The 14,588-nt window shown below is 39.4% G+C and overlaps 1 pseudogene; it reads left to right on the forward strand.

The window, feature by feature from the left end:
• The first annotated feature begins 8,151 nt into the window (after positions 1-8,151).
• On the forward strand, positions 8,152-9,839 carry LOC148774274 (uncharacterized; annotated as a pseudogene).
• Positions 9,840-14,588: the final 4,749 nt, after the last annotated feature.

The following is a 14,588-nucleotide window of genomic DNA, read 5'->3' on the forward strand; positions in this document are numbered from 1 at the left end:
TTAATCCCTAGTGACTATATATATATATATGTGTGTGTGTGTGTGTGTGTATGTATTCAACTTACTGTTTTTGGAAAGGGTTTACGCCAGGTGGCCCTGGTGGTAAAGAACCCGCTTGCCAAAATAGGATACTTGAAGAGACGTTGGTTCCATCTCTAGGTGGGAAAGATCCCCTGGAGAAGGGACTGGCAACCCACTCCAGTATTCTTGCTTAGAGAATTCCATGGACAGAGGAACCTGGCGGGCTACAGTTCATGGCGTTGCAAAGAGTCGTACAAGACTGAAACGACTTAGCCTGCATGCACACCAGGGAAGGACACTACCATAACAAAACAGAACCTTTTGGATGATTTCAACATCCTATTATTTTTCTTGGCTGCTTCAGAACTTATAGCGGGAATTTATGTGTTCTATGATGTATTGACTACTTCCCTAACTTTGTTTTGACCATAAAAAAGGCTGAGTGCTAAAGAATTGGTGCTTTCAAATTGTGATGCTGGAGAAGACTCTTGGGAGTCCCTTGAACAGCATGGAGATCAACCCAGTCAATCGTAAAGGAAATCAATGAATATTCATTGGAAGGACTGAAGCTGAAGCTCCGATCCTTTGGCCACCTGATAGGAAGAGCCGATTCATTGGAAAAGACCCTGATGCTGGGAAGGATTGAAGGCAGGAGGAGAAGGGGACATAGAGGATGAGATGGTTGGATGGCCTCACCGACTCAGTGGACATGAGTTTGAGCAAACTCTGGAAGATGGTTAAGTACAGGGAAGCCTGGCGTTCTGCATAGGGTCTTTCATGGGGTGGCAAAGGGTCGGATAGAACTGAGGGACTGAACAATATCCCTGTCAGGAAAAGTGCAGGAAGTGTTAGTGAGACGAGCTCCTCCACCGTCTGCCAGTAGGGGGCGTGATAGGATAGGATGTAGCCTGAGTGCCTTTGTTGGCAATTTGGATGGCTTGAACCTCAATTTCTCTATGAGAAACTGAACACGTTTCTGCCAGTAGGAAACAGAAAAGCTGAGAGTCCTGTTTACCAAGTAAGGTTTACTGGTGGCTTCCCTGGTGGTCCAGTGGTTAAGAATACATCTTGCAGTGCAAGGGACACTGGTTCAGTCCCTGGTCTGAGAAGATCCCATGTGCCTTGGGGCAACTAAGCCCGTGCACCAGAACTACTGAGTCTGTGCTCTCTAGGAGCTGCAACTGCTGACCTTGGAACCTGTGCTCCACAAGAAAAAAAACCACTGCAATGAGCAGCCCACACACAACAACAAAGACCCACCATAGCCAATAAATATAGGGGGAAAAAAAGATTTGTTGAACTATTTAAGCAACCTTCCCATGTTTAAACCTCCTTGGGATATCAATCTGACAGGCCTTGTGCTTCTAGAAGTTCCAACCCCAAATGCTCACACTGCTTAGAGGTCTCAGGTATGCTGGGTGTGGTATCTCTAGCTCAGGGCTACTGAAAACAGGTCTTGGGAAAGCAGCATCAGCACCAGCAGGAAACTTTAGCTAAGGACTCATTTCACCGGTTCCACCTCAAACCTCCAGATTCATGACTTCTCAGAGTGGGGCCATGATCCCAAAAATTTTCTTCATTTTCAAGGTTCAGAAAAAAAAAAAAATTCAGTCAAGTGGTTTCCCATCAGGATCACATTGGTCCTGTGGGAACATCAGTGTGGCTTGTAGGAAGTGGCTCTAGGGAATTGTAAGGGTGGGCCCGGGTTAAGCACATGGTTTTCTGGGTATGATTGTGAGTTCAGACCATGCTTTAGTCCCAGGACAGGCAACAAGTTCTGCTCTCCATGGACTTTGAAGGGGCAAGTCAGTGCAGCCCACCCACCCCGTGTTAGCAGAATTTGTGGGGGTATTTATATGAAGAGAGAAGAAGTGTTGACAACAAAGAAAAGCTCATAGATTGGTCTCCACGTAGGAGCTGATTGTTCCCAAATCTCTCCTGAGACAAAGGACAGAAGAGTGTGGCCTTTTCAGCTTTTTAAGGTCCTTCTGCCTGGGGGTATGTTGGGAGCAGGTGAGGAGCTATGCTGGCACCTTTGAAGGCATAATCTCACGATTCTAATGTGATTCTTTCACGTGACCTTGATGAGAAAATGATCCAGGGCAGGAGGAAGAAGAGGAGGAAACCGCAGCTTCTCAGGTAAATGTCCTGCCCATGGTTAGAGAGAGGCTGGGTTTGCTTTTCCTCCTGAAATGTCATGGTTTGAGAAGCTGCAAACCTGTATCTACTTTTGGTGTTCTTGCCTAGGTAGCTTGTTTTGAAAGTGTATTTTTAAACTTTTACTTATGATAATGAAGACTACTTCTTCTTACATCTCCACTGTTTGCATCCAGGCTCCCATAAAGCATGATGAATTCTCAGTATGAATGAGTGAATTTCAGGTATTGAAAATACGGCCTTGGTGAGAGATCAACATGGGAAGGGATCAATATCTAAGATACCCATTGGGATGGGGTGGGATATTGATATCTTAGTGAATAAGGGGAAAGTGGAGTCATTTCCTTACATCTGGATGCAACACCAACTCTTTAGATGTGGAATAAGACAACGCACATATAAACAGGATGACCTTAGTGGTCCAGGATTCCTTAGAAAGTTCTGAAAAAAATTAGAGACTATACACTGGTCAGAAAGACTTAACTATTTAAATGCATGGTTCAGTTCAGTTCAGTTCAGTTCAGTCACTCAGTCGTGTCCGACTCTCCACGACCCCATGAATCACAGCACGCCAGGCCTCCCTGTCCATCACCAATTCCCGGAGTTCACTCAAACTCATGTCCACAGAGTCAGTGATGCCATCCAGCCATCTCATTCTCTGTCGTCCCCTTCTCCTCCCGCCCCCAACCTTTCCCAGCATCAGAGTCTTTTCCAGTGAGTCAACTCATCGCATGAGGTGGTCAAAGTATTGCAGTTTCAGCTTTAGCACCAGTCCTTCCAATGAGGGATACAGAAAAAAAGTTATCTATGGATTGGAATTTGCATAAAACATTTTTTAAAGGTAGACTGATATTTCCTTATTTTTGTCAAAAATACCTGACCAGTGACAATGAGTCCTTTTGAGTGTTCCAGTCACCTGACAACCAGTTTATCCCCTTACACCTGAATTTCATTATTCAAGTGTTTTCTGTCAAGATTCCCACACTTAACGAAGTTCCTGTTTTTCCCCATTATCTTTAATACAGATCTTGGAAAGATTTAGTGAGGGATGTGCATAAGCCATCCCAGTTAATATGGAAACTCCATTTCTTCTAGTTTCTTTTTGCTCCTAGTTGGCTTTGAAATATGAACAGGCAACTATGATTAGTAGAGATGCTGAGTTTTGTAAGCAGAGCTTTCCATGAGTCAAGTCAGGTTCTTTTCCCTTATAGGTTATAGGTATTGAGTATAATTTCCTGTGCTAGGCAGCAGATCCTTGTTGGTTATCTGTTTTATATATGCTAGAGTGTATATGTTTGGAGAAGGCAATGGCAAGCCACTCCAGTACTATTGCCTAGAAAATCCCATGGATAGAGGAGCCTGGTAGGCTACAGTCCACGGGGTCGCTAAGGGTCAGACATGACTGAGCGACTTCACTTTCACACATTGGAGAAGGAAATGGCAACCCACTCCAGTGTCCTTGCCTGGAGAATCCCAGGGACAGGGGAGCCTGGTGGGCTTCCGTCTATGGGGTCACACAGAGTCGGATACGACTGAAGTGACTTAGCAGCAGCAGCAGAGTGTATATGTTAATCCCAAACTCCTAGTTACGTGTATTTTTCTAATGAACGGGTCCCTATTTTGGAGTAAAGGGAGAATCCCTGGGCTAGGTGTGAATGAATGAAGCGGATGACACAGGTGAGAGGGCCAACGATCACAGAGGAAGCCAGACTTATTCAGATGGTTTGGGGAGCCTGGCTTCACTAGAAGGATCTTTGAGAAGCCTGGGTTTATTTCTGTCAAAGAGGGACATGACTTACCCCATTCCGTGCTCCTAAATCCTCCATGTGTTCTCCAGTGGCTTTCCCTCACACTCGCTGAGAGCCAAAACCTTCCCCCTGGTCTCTGAGGACCTGCATAATCTGGCTGCTCTTCCATTGCTTTGGGGGACCTGGGAAAAGCTGCTAACAGTTCTGACAAATTCTGTGTTAAACCCTTTAAAAATTTTTGTGTCTGCCTCAAGTCAGAGAAGTGTGAAAAGAGGAGATCCTGGGACTAGTTGACAAGATTCCAGAAATACTGGGGAAGGATATATGCTTCCTGCTTTCTAATTTTCAGTAGAAACTTCAAACATAAGTCTCCAAAGTTCAGACTCGGACATTTCATCAGAGCGTAAAGCACCTTCTTAAAATCATAAAATGTAATCCCCACTTTCTACCTCCCAATTTTCTTTCACTTCCTACAAACAGACATTACACAAATCTCCACCGCCCCTGAGGCTTTCAGGTCTAAGCCCACCCGTGAACCTCACCTCACTGAACAGATGAGAAAACATCAGAGTTTAGTTCGGCTCCTTCGTGCACTTCTCCACAGCTGGTGTTCAAAATTTCCCCAAACCCAAAAGTAGTTAAATGGGAGGTGTGTTTTGATGTCTTCATTTCTTGCATTTTTATTAATACCTGTGCCCTCATAAGCATCCAGTCCAACGCCCTGTCCTCATTTCCATGTATTGTAGCCACGCGTTCTGGGAAACAAACACTCAGAAGAACAATGCAGATAGTGGAGTGCAGTTTATTACACCGGTGGGCCCAAGGCAGAGTCTCCTCTTAGCCAAGGACCCCAACCACCATTTGTGAAAATCTTTTATACCCAATGTGTATGTCGAACCCACTACCCCAATTTCCTTGAGACTCACATAAAACAAAGGAAGGGTAAATACAATCACAATAACCCCATCATTCATGTGTTAGGCGTTCAAACAGTTAATAATCAATAAGCCTGTGATTACATTCCGATAGACTCGGAAAGAATTTAAGACCTGTCCGGAGGCAGGGGTGATTAGAGTATGTTTTCTCTTAGGTGATGAGTAACCTGGATGTGCTCTTCAAGATTCCCCTGTTTAGATGGGGTCCTATCCTTCTGTTGTATTTTCTATAGGCACTAAGCACGGAGTTCAGAGTCCACTGGAGAGGTGGCCGAGCATGATCAGCATGAACAGGCCTAAGATGGGAGTCCAGACCTTATAAATTCCTTCTTCACATGGATCCAGGACCTGCTGAGAGACTTTTCCCTAAGATCAATAACAAGACTAAGGATGCCCACCCTCACCATTTCTATTAACAGTGTTAAAAGACCTAGCATGGCAATCAGCCAGTACAATAAATGGAATCCTAACGAGAAGGGAAGAAGTAAAACTGTTACTACTTGCAGATGACAAAATGCTGTATAGAGAAATCCCTGAAGACTCCACCAAGAATCTATGAGAGCTAACCAATTATTTCAGGAAATTTTCAGGATACCTAATTATTTCTACATATAATTTTGAAACTCTCAAAAAGAGAAAGTAAGAGAACAACCTGCCAGGACTGATTGAGGAAGAAAGGGAAATCTGAACAGACCCATCACTAACAGCGAGATTAAATTTGTAATAAAGATAACCAAAAAAAAAAAAAAAAAAAAGTCCATGACTGGACTGTTCTAGAGAAGAATTGTAACTCACATATAGAGAATATACAATATCCTCATTTTTAATAGTTTACTTATTTATTCATTTATGGTTATGCTAGGTCTTCATTGCTGATTGGGGCTTTCTCTAGATGAAATGCAAAGTAATTGCAGTTTTTCATTGTTGAACTTTGGGATTTGATATTGGAATACATTCCGAAACATGGTTATGTTATACATCATTTTGATGTGCATTTCACACTTAATGTTTTTTTGCTAATGACATCACTTGCTGTTTATTTTAGACTATGGAAATGATGTTAGACAAAAAGCAAATTTGAGCAACATTTTTATTGGAGTTCAAAATGGGTCTTAAAGCAGCGAAGACAACAGACAACATCAACAATTTGGCCCAGGAACTGCTAATGGACCTACAGTGCAGTGGCGGTTCAGGAAGTTTTGCAAAGGAAACAGGTCTTGAGGGTGCAACATCAGCACTAAAAGGGAACTTGTTAAAGAGTCATTTCATGGCCCCACTTCCAACCTGCTAACTTCTTAGAGTAAAGAACCAATCCCAAAGGGCTTTGTAGTCTCCTTAGTGGCTCAGATGGTAAAGAATCTGCCTGTAATGTGGGAGACGTGGGTTTGATTCCTGGGTTGGGAAGATTCCCCTGGAGGAGGGCATGGCCAAACTGTTGCAAGATATTGAGTATAGTTCCCTGTGCTACACAGTTGGCATTTGTTGATTATCTATTTTATATATACTACAGTATATATTGGCTTCCCAGGTGGCACTAGCGGTAAAAAAAACATACCTGCCAGTGCAGGTAGACATAGGAGGGGCAGGTTCAATCCCTGGATTGGGACGATCCCCTGGGGGAGGGCATGGCAACCCACTCCAGTATTCTTGCCTGGAGAATCCCATGGACAGAGGAGCCTGGTGGACTATTGTCGGACAAGACTGAAGCAACCTTGCACGCACATGCACAGTGTGTATGTTAATCCCAAACTCATAATTATGTTTATTTTTCTAGTGAACAGGTCCTCTTTATAGAGTAAAGGAAGAATCCCTGGGCTAGGTGTGAATGAATGAAGCAGATGACACAGGTGAGAGGGCCAAAGATCACAGAGGAAACCAGGCTAAAAATTTGGTTTGGAAAAATATGCTTCATTAGAATGATCTTTGAGAAACCTGAGTTTGTTTCTGTTGTTGTCATAGAGGGAGTTCTCCGGCCTAATTCTTGGGCTCTTAAACCTCCATGTGTTCTTCTTCAGCTCCAGTGGCTTCCCCTCACATTCACTGAAAGCCAAAACCTTTCTCCTGGCCTATGAGGACCTGCATAATCTGGTTGCTCTTCCACTGCTTTGGGGGACCTAGGAAATGCTGTTAACAGTTCTGACAAACTCTGTGTTAAATCTTTTTAAAGTTCTGTGTCTGCCTCACGTCGGACAGGTCTGAGGAGGGTCCTGGAGTTATTGAGATTAGTTGACAAAATTCCAGAAATACTGGAAACAGATATATGCTTCCTGCATTCTAATTTCTGATCGAAATTTCAAACATGAGTCTCCAAAGTTCAGACTCAGTCATTTCATCAGAATGTAAAGTACCTCCCTAAAGTCATAAAGTGTTATCCTCAACTTCTACCTCCCAATTTTGTTTTACTTCATATGAATGAACAGTAGACATTTTTAAAAATTCCATTTCCCTTTTTTTTTTTAGATTGGGGGACATTGCTTTACAATGTTGTGATGATCTCTGCCATACATCAACACAAATCATAGTTATATATGTATATATATATATATATATATCTTCACTCCCACTTGAGCCTCCCTCCCACGCTCATTCCACTCCTTGAGATTGTCACGGAGGAAAGTAAGTCAGAAAAAGAAAAACAAATATCATACATTAATGCATATGTATGGAATTGAGAAAAATAGTACTAATGAACATTAGACATTTTAAGTGTATTTGCCCCAATTGTTAAACCATTTAATATCTCTATTAACTCATAGAATTCATTTTTTAAAACTTCTCTTTAACTTTTTATTTTATATTGGAATGTAGCCAACTAACAAAAATGAGATGGTTTAAGCTGAACAACAAAGGGGCTCAGCCAACATATGTAGGTATGAATTCTCCCCCAAACTTCCATCCCACCCAAGCTGTCACACAGTGTTGAGCAGAGTCCCTGTGCTATGCAGTAGGTCCTTGTTGGTTATCCATTTTGAAAGTAGCCATGTATACACATTGATCCTTTACAAGAATTGATGCTAATTTTTCTTAGTGTTGCTGGAATAATCCAGTTAATTCATCTACTCCAGGGTTTTTTTAAAATTACTCTTTTAGTCTACTTAATAGTTGTAGGTATTTTGTAATTTTTAATTCATTCATGCTTATACCTAAGGGGTTCTGTTTCCAGAAATTCAATCTTTTTTTTTTTTTTTGTGATGTCTTCAATTTTTTATTGTAGCATTGTTCAGAGTAGTATGATATAATTACTTTTAGCTCTATGGTATCAATTATTATGCCTCTCCTTTTATTTCTCATTTTATTTGCATCTCATTTATTCTTAACCTGGCTAAGGGTTTGTCAGTATTGCATACAATTGTAAAGCATATTCACTCAAAGTACTAAATGGGATTTTGGTTATTTGTTATCTTTCAGCAATATCTTCTCATGACATCCAATGTTTGTTCCCAAGAAGCCATGCATAGAAAATTCATGTGTAATGTGCTGGGAAATTCTGAGAGCTCTTGGCTTGGAAATTTACACTTAATGAAAGACTAGGATGTAAGGGGGCCTGTGAAGGGCCCAAAGGATGTTATTTTGGATGTAACCAATTGGGACAGTCACTCATAGTGAAAACATGATTTCCAAAAGAAATTGAGGATATGCATCAAATTGGGAAAAATTTCATTGGAAGTCAGTAATTTGGGCAGAAAAATAGATTTTGTAAGACCCACATGATTAAAAATATATTTGTATATTCTCTGAATGAATTTTGGAAAACATGGAAAATCATCTAACCTATGCTACAAATAATTACTCAAACCAGTGTGGATATAAGTTTGAATTAAACAGTCAGTCATACATGTCTGGAAGCCAGAGATTTGAAAATGAAAGGAGAAAGTCTCACAGTGATCACTTTGAGAGATCCTTTAGTGAGGGCTCATTATTTCCCCACCAACAAACATTTTCTCCCTATTCCAATATCTATAATGTTGATAATAATGGGAGAGTCTTTATCCAGCCACCATCATTCAATGGGTATTATAACGTGGAACAGCCTTCCATGTGTAATCCAATGAGTGAGGCCTTAAGCAGCAGCTCCATCTTCAATCATTACAACAGTATTTATGATGGAGCCAGAATCTACCCATGCCTTGAATCTGGGACTCACTTTGACCAAGACTCTGGTCTCATGAAGTATCGGAGAAAATGTTCAGAGAACCACGGTAAAAGAAATTAATGTAATAATATACTTTATCAAAATTCAAATCTTATTACATAGGAGAGCATGCACATTGGAGAGAAGAATTGCACATTTAATGAATGTGGTGGAGTTCTCAACCTGTCTTCAAAACTTAGCATCAGGAAAGTCATACTAGGAAAGAACATTACAAGTGTAATACATGTGGGAAAGTAATAAAATAATCAAGTCTAAAGAGACATTGGAAAATTCATACTGAAGGGAAACCTTACAAATATACAGAATGTGGCAAAGCCTTTAACTGGCGTTCCTCTCTTGTTCAGCAACAGTGAATTCATACTGGAGTGAAGCCTTACAAATGTAAAGAATATGACAAAGCCTTCAACTGTTACTCAAATATTACTAAACATCAGATAATTCATACTAGAGAGAAAACTTACAAATGTACAAAATGTGGCAAAGCCTTTAACAGGCATTCATGTCTTGTTCATCAGTGAATTCACACTGGAGAGAAGCCTTACAAATGTACAGAATGGGGAAGGCCTTTAATGGCCACTCAAACTTTACTCAACATAAGTGGATTCATACAAATGTAAATAAATAATAATAATAAGGGAAATGTAAATAAATATGTAAATAAATAAAAATGCAAATAAATGTAAATAAATAATAATAATAAAGTGACAAAGCCTTGAAGTGAGCCATCACCTCACTCAGCATCAGTATATGCTAGGGAGAGACCCTACAAATGTAATGAGTGACGAAAGAGTTTTGTCGTAAACATACACATCAGGAAATGCTAGGTAGTTCATACTGGGAAGAACAATTAATGATCTAAAAAATATAGGAAAGTATTTAATTTAATAAAAAAGGTCTAAATAAATATCAGAAAAATCATAGTAGATAGCATTCAGTCAATAACCCTTTTCTGGTGTTGATATATATGTTCCTATTGCCATTTTCTTAATTGTTTGGGGTTGATTTTGTAGATCTTTTTTCTTCTCTTGTATTTCTTGACTATATAAGAAATAAATAGGAACATATATATCAATATATGAACATATATATCAATAATTACTTTAAATGTAAATGGATTAAATGCTCCAACCAAAAGACACAGACTGGCTGAATGGATTAAAAAATAAGACACATATATATGCTGTCTACAAGAAACCCACTTCAGACCTGAAGACACATTTAGAATGAAAGTGAGAGGATGGAAAAATATATTCCATGCTAATAGGAAGCTAAAGAAAGCTGGAGTAGGAATCCTCATATCAGACAAAATAGACCTTAAAATAAGGAATATTATAAAAGATAAGGAAGGACACTACGTAATGATCAAGGGATCAGTCCAAGAGGAAGACAACAATTATAAATATCTATGCACCCAACATAGGAGCACCTCAATAGATGAGACAAACACTAACAGACATAAAAGGAGAAACTGACAGTAAAACACAATAATAGTAGGAGACTTTAACACCCCACTCACACCAATGGACAGATCATCAAAACAGAAAATTAATAAGGAAACACAAGTCTTAAATGATACATTATATGAGATGAATCTCATTGATATCTTCAGGACATTCCCTCCAAATGCAGAAGAATACACCTTCGCAAGTGCACATAGAATATTCTCCAGGATAGACCACATCTCGGGTCACAAGTCAAACCTCAGTAAATTTAAGAAAATTGAAATTCTATCAAGCATCTTCTCTGACTATAACACTATGAGGATAGATATCAATTACAAGAAAAAAACTGTAAGAAACACAAACACATGGAGATTAAACAATACGTTTCTAAATAACCAACATGTTACTGAAGAAATCAAAAAGGAAATCAAAAAATTTCTAGAAACAAACGACAATGAGAACATGACAACTCAAAACCTATGGGATGCAGCAAAAGCAGTTCTAAGAGGGAAGTTTATAGCAATACAATCCTACCTCAATTGGTTGGCAAGGTAATATCTCTACTATCTAGGTTGGTCATAACTTTCCTTCCAAGGAGTAAGCGTCTTTTAATTTCATGGCTGCAATCAGCATCCGCAGTGATTTTGGAGCCCCCCAAAATAAAGTCTGACACTGTTTCCACTGTTTCTCCATCTATTTCCCATGAAGTGATGGGACCAGATGCCATGATCTTAGTTTTCTGAATGTTGAGCTTCAAGCCAACCCTTTCACTCTCCTCTTTCACTTTCATCAAGAGGCTTTTGAGTTCCTCTTCACTTTCTGCCATAAGGGTGGTGTCATCTGCATATCTGAGGTTATTGATATTTCTCCCAGCAATCTTGATTCCAGATTGTGCTTCTTCCAGCCCAGCATTCCTCATGATGTACTCTGCATATAAGTTAAATAAGCAAGGTGACAATATACAGCCTTGACGTACTCCTTTTCCTATTTGGAACCAGTCTGTTGTTCCATGTACAGTTCTAACCATTGCTTCCTGACCTGCATACAGGTATCTCAAGAGGCAGGTCAGGTGGTCTGGTATTCCCATCTCTTTCAGAATTTTCCACAGTTTATTGTGATCCACACAGTCAAAGGCTTTGGCATAGTCAGAGAAATGCAAATCAAAACTACAATGAGATATCGCCTCACACCAGTCAGAATGGCCATCATCAAAAAGTCTAAAAAACAATAAATGCTGGAGAGGGTGTGGAGAAAACTCTTGCACTATTGGTGGAAATGTAAATTGATACAGCCACTGTGGAAGATGGTATGGACATTCTTTAAAAAACTAGGAATAAAACCACCATAAAATCACCCAGCAATCCCACTCCTAGGCATATACCCTGAGGAAACCAAAATTGAAAAATACACATGTATCCCATTGTTCACTGCAGCACAATTTACAATAGCTAGAACATGGAAGTAACTTAGATGTCCATTGACAGATGAATGGATAAAGAAGTTGTGGTACATATACACAATGGTATATTTCTCAGCATTAAAAAAGAATGCCTTTGAGTCATTTATAATGAGGTGGATGAACCTAGAACTTATTATACAGTGTGAAGTAAGTCAGAAAGAGAAAGATAAATATTGTATTCTAACACGTATATATATGGAATCAAAATGGTACTGAAGAATCTATTTAAAGGGCAGCAATGGAGAAACAGACATAAGGAATAGACTTACGGACATGGGGAGAGGGGAGGAGAGGGTGAGGTGTATGGAAAGAGTAATGTGGAAACTTACATTACCGTATTTAAAATACATAGCCAACAGGAATTTGCTGTATGGCTCAGGAAACTCAAGCAGGGACTCTGTATCAACCTAGAGGGGTGGCATGGGGATGGAGATGGGAGGGAGTTTCAAAAGGGAGCGGGTGTATGTATACCTATGGCTAACTCATGCTGAAGTCTGACAGAACAAAATTCTGTAAACCAGTTATCCGTCAATAAAAAAATTAATTAAAAAGTAACCGTTTTCTGGTATTACTTTAAATCAGGATATTATAGAGATTAATCCAAAGTTAAAACACTTAGAGAAAATTTTGTTAATATGGATCACAGGATTAAGGTGAGAGATGTTTGGCAATATAATTAGTATCATTTTTCTTATTATATTATTATATGAAAATGAAATTTAATATAATTTGACTCTCAATTTATTATATGCTATGACAGTTTCTAGTGTGAACTCATGGTTTTGATTATTGCTGCCTCAAAGATAAGAGAAGTCCTCATATCAGGTGGGAATCATTTATATCTACTTTTCCATTGAAGACTAAGAACCCTGAAATGTAAAATGTGCAATGAAAATCTAAATGGAGATGTTGTTTGTCATTAAAGTAAAACATTCTTCTATGTCACCATAGGTAAGTGTTCAGGGAAACAGTCTTGTTCTTAAAGTAAGACAGAGGACCATTCTAAATTTTAAACAGCTGTGCTAGTCTTTTAAAATGATAAAAAGATTGTCGTTCATTAAAAATGTCAAGTATTTAATAATAGCAATTAGTCAGAAGTCATGAATATTACTCGATATGATTGAAATTAAGACATCTTCATGGATATCCAAGAAAAGTACAGGCAACTTTTCACTAAAGCTCATGAAATTAATTTACATTCTTGTTTACTAAATGATTACACGAATTTTGTAAACTATGGAGATCCTAATTCTCAGCTCCTTATATCAGAAGAACAAGTGTTTTTGTTCATAATAAACAAAGGAAATTCATAATCTTTTGATTTAGGATCATACTGTGGATTTTGAAAGGCTTGATTTAGAGTATGTGTGTTCTTAATATATATTAAGTAATAAAACTGAGCAGTTTTTAATGTCTTCAGCTTGTGCAATTAGTCAAGCGTTACCATGCAACCAACATTAACCTCTCCCACCTTATTTAAAGTTGTAGGTAAAAGACAGCTACCTTAAAGCATTTGGGGACCCGGGGAGATGACATCTCTAGTAATCCCTTTTCCGACTGGCTTTAAATATCAAATAATTTGAGATCGTGTTCACCATCATTCGTATATTGTGTCATTTTCTCTTTTTGTAACCACTGGGACATTGTGGTGGTCATAATAAGGATTATATATAGTATAGGTGAGAGTTTATTTAAACTATTCTATGATATTGCCACACTGGCATCAGTTTTGTGGAGCCAGGCAGCCTCCAGGTATCTTGAACGGATACCAACTGTTCCTGTCAGCACACACACTTTATAACATCTTGCAAAATAGCAAGAAAATAGAAATTCCTGATGCTCTTCCCCTGCAGTACTTGTGGTCAGCTGTCTTTCTGCATCCCAGGTTGTTCTTATTCTCAAGCACCCTTTCAACGAGACCTCACAGAGTTCACCCAGATCTCACTCATTTTTGTTTGAATCGAACAATTCACATTTAGTCCAGGTCAACCACAGCACTTCACCTATGTTTGCTAATATATGCATGTGCCCCAAGTACCACCACTCTCTCTGCCTGCCTCTGGCCTTGCCCTCCACGAGGGCGTCCTCAATGAAGAAGATGATTTGAATGTCTTTGAACTTGTTAAAATTAATTTCTAATGTAATTGGCCCAGAAAGCTTGAAAAACTGACGTTTGCTGTCTTTTTAGTTTACGCTCCGAAGAGGGGATATTGTTTCAATAGAACATAATCAAAAAACTCCACCAGTTAAGTTTTTCTGGACCAGCTTATGGAAGCCAATGTGGAGGTATTTCAGAGGCAAGGAAATAAGACCACCACGGACTTCTGTGCTGGTGCAGTGGCTGAGTCTGCACTCTGAATGCAGGGTACCTGAGTTCGATCCCTGGTCAGGCAACTAGGTCCTACATGCTACAGCTAAAGACCCCATGTGCTGCAGCTAAGACTCAGTGCAGCCAAATAAGTAAATAAGAAGAAATATTTTTCTAAAATGATAGTGTAAAAAAAGGAAAAGAAGGTTAGAACCTCATTTCTACTCTGAAATCTCTGCCGCTCCTGAGGCTGCGTCAGGTCTCAGCTCACCTGTGCACCTCACCTCACTGAACAGATGAAAAAATATCAGAGTTTACAGTCCTTTATTGCAGTTGCCTTACACCTTCCGCAGAACAGAAACTAA

The sequence above is a fragment of the Moschus berezovskii genome, chromosome 22, assembly GCF_049115385.1.
Source record: "Moschus berezovskii isolate FMDL1 chromosome 22, NW_MosBer_1.0, whole genome shotgun sequence".
Lineage (NCBI taxonomy): Eukaryota > Metazoa > Chordata > Mammalia > Artiodactyla > Moschidae > Moschus > Moschus berezovskii.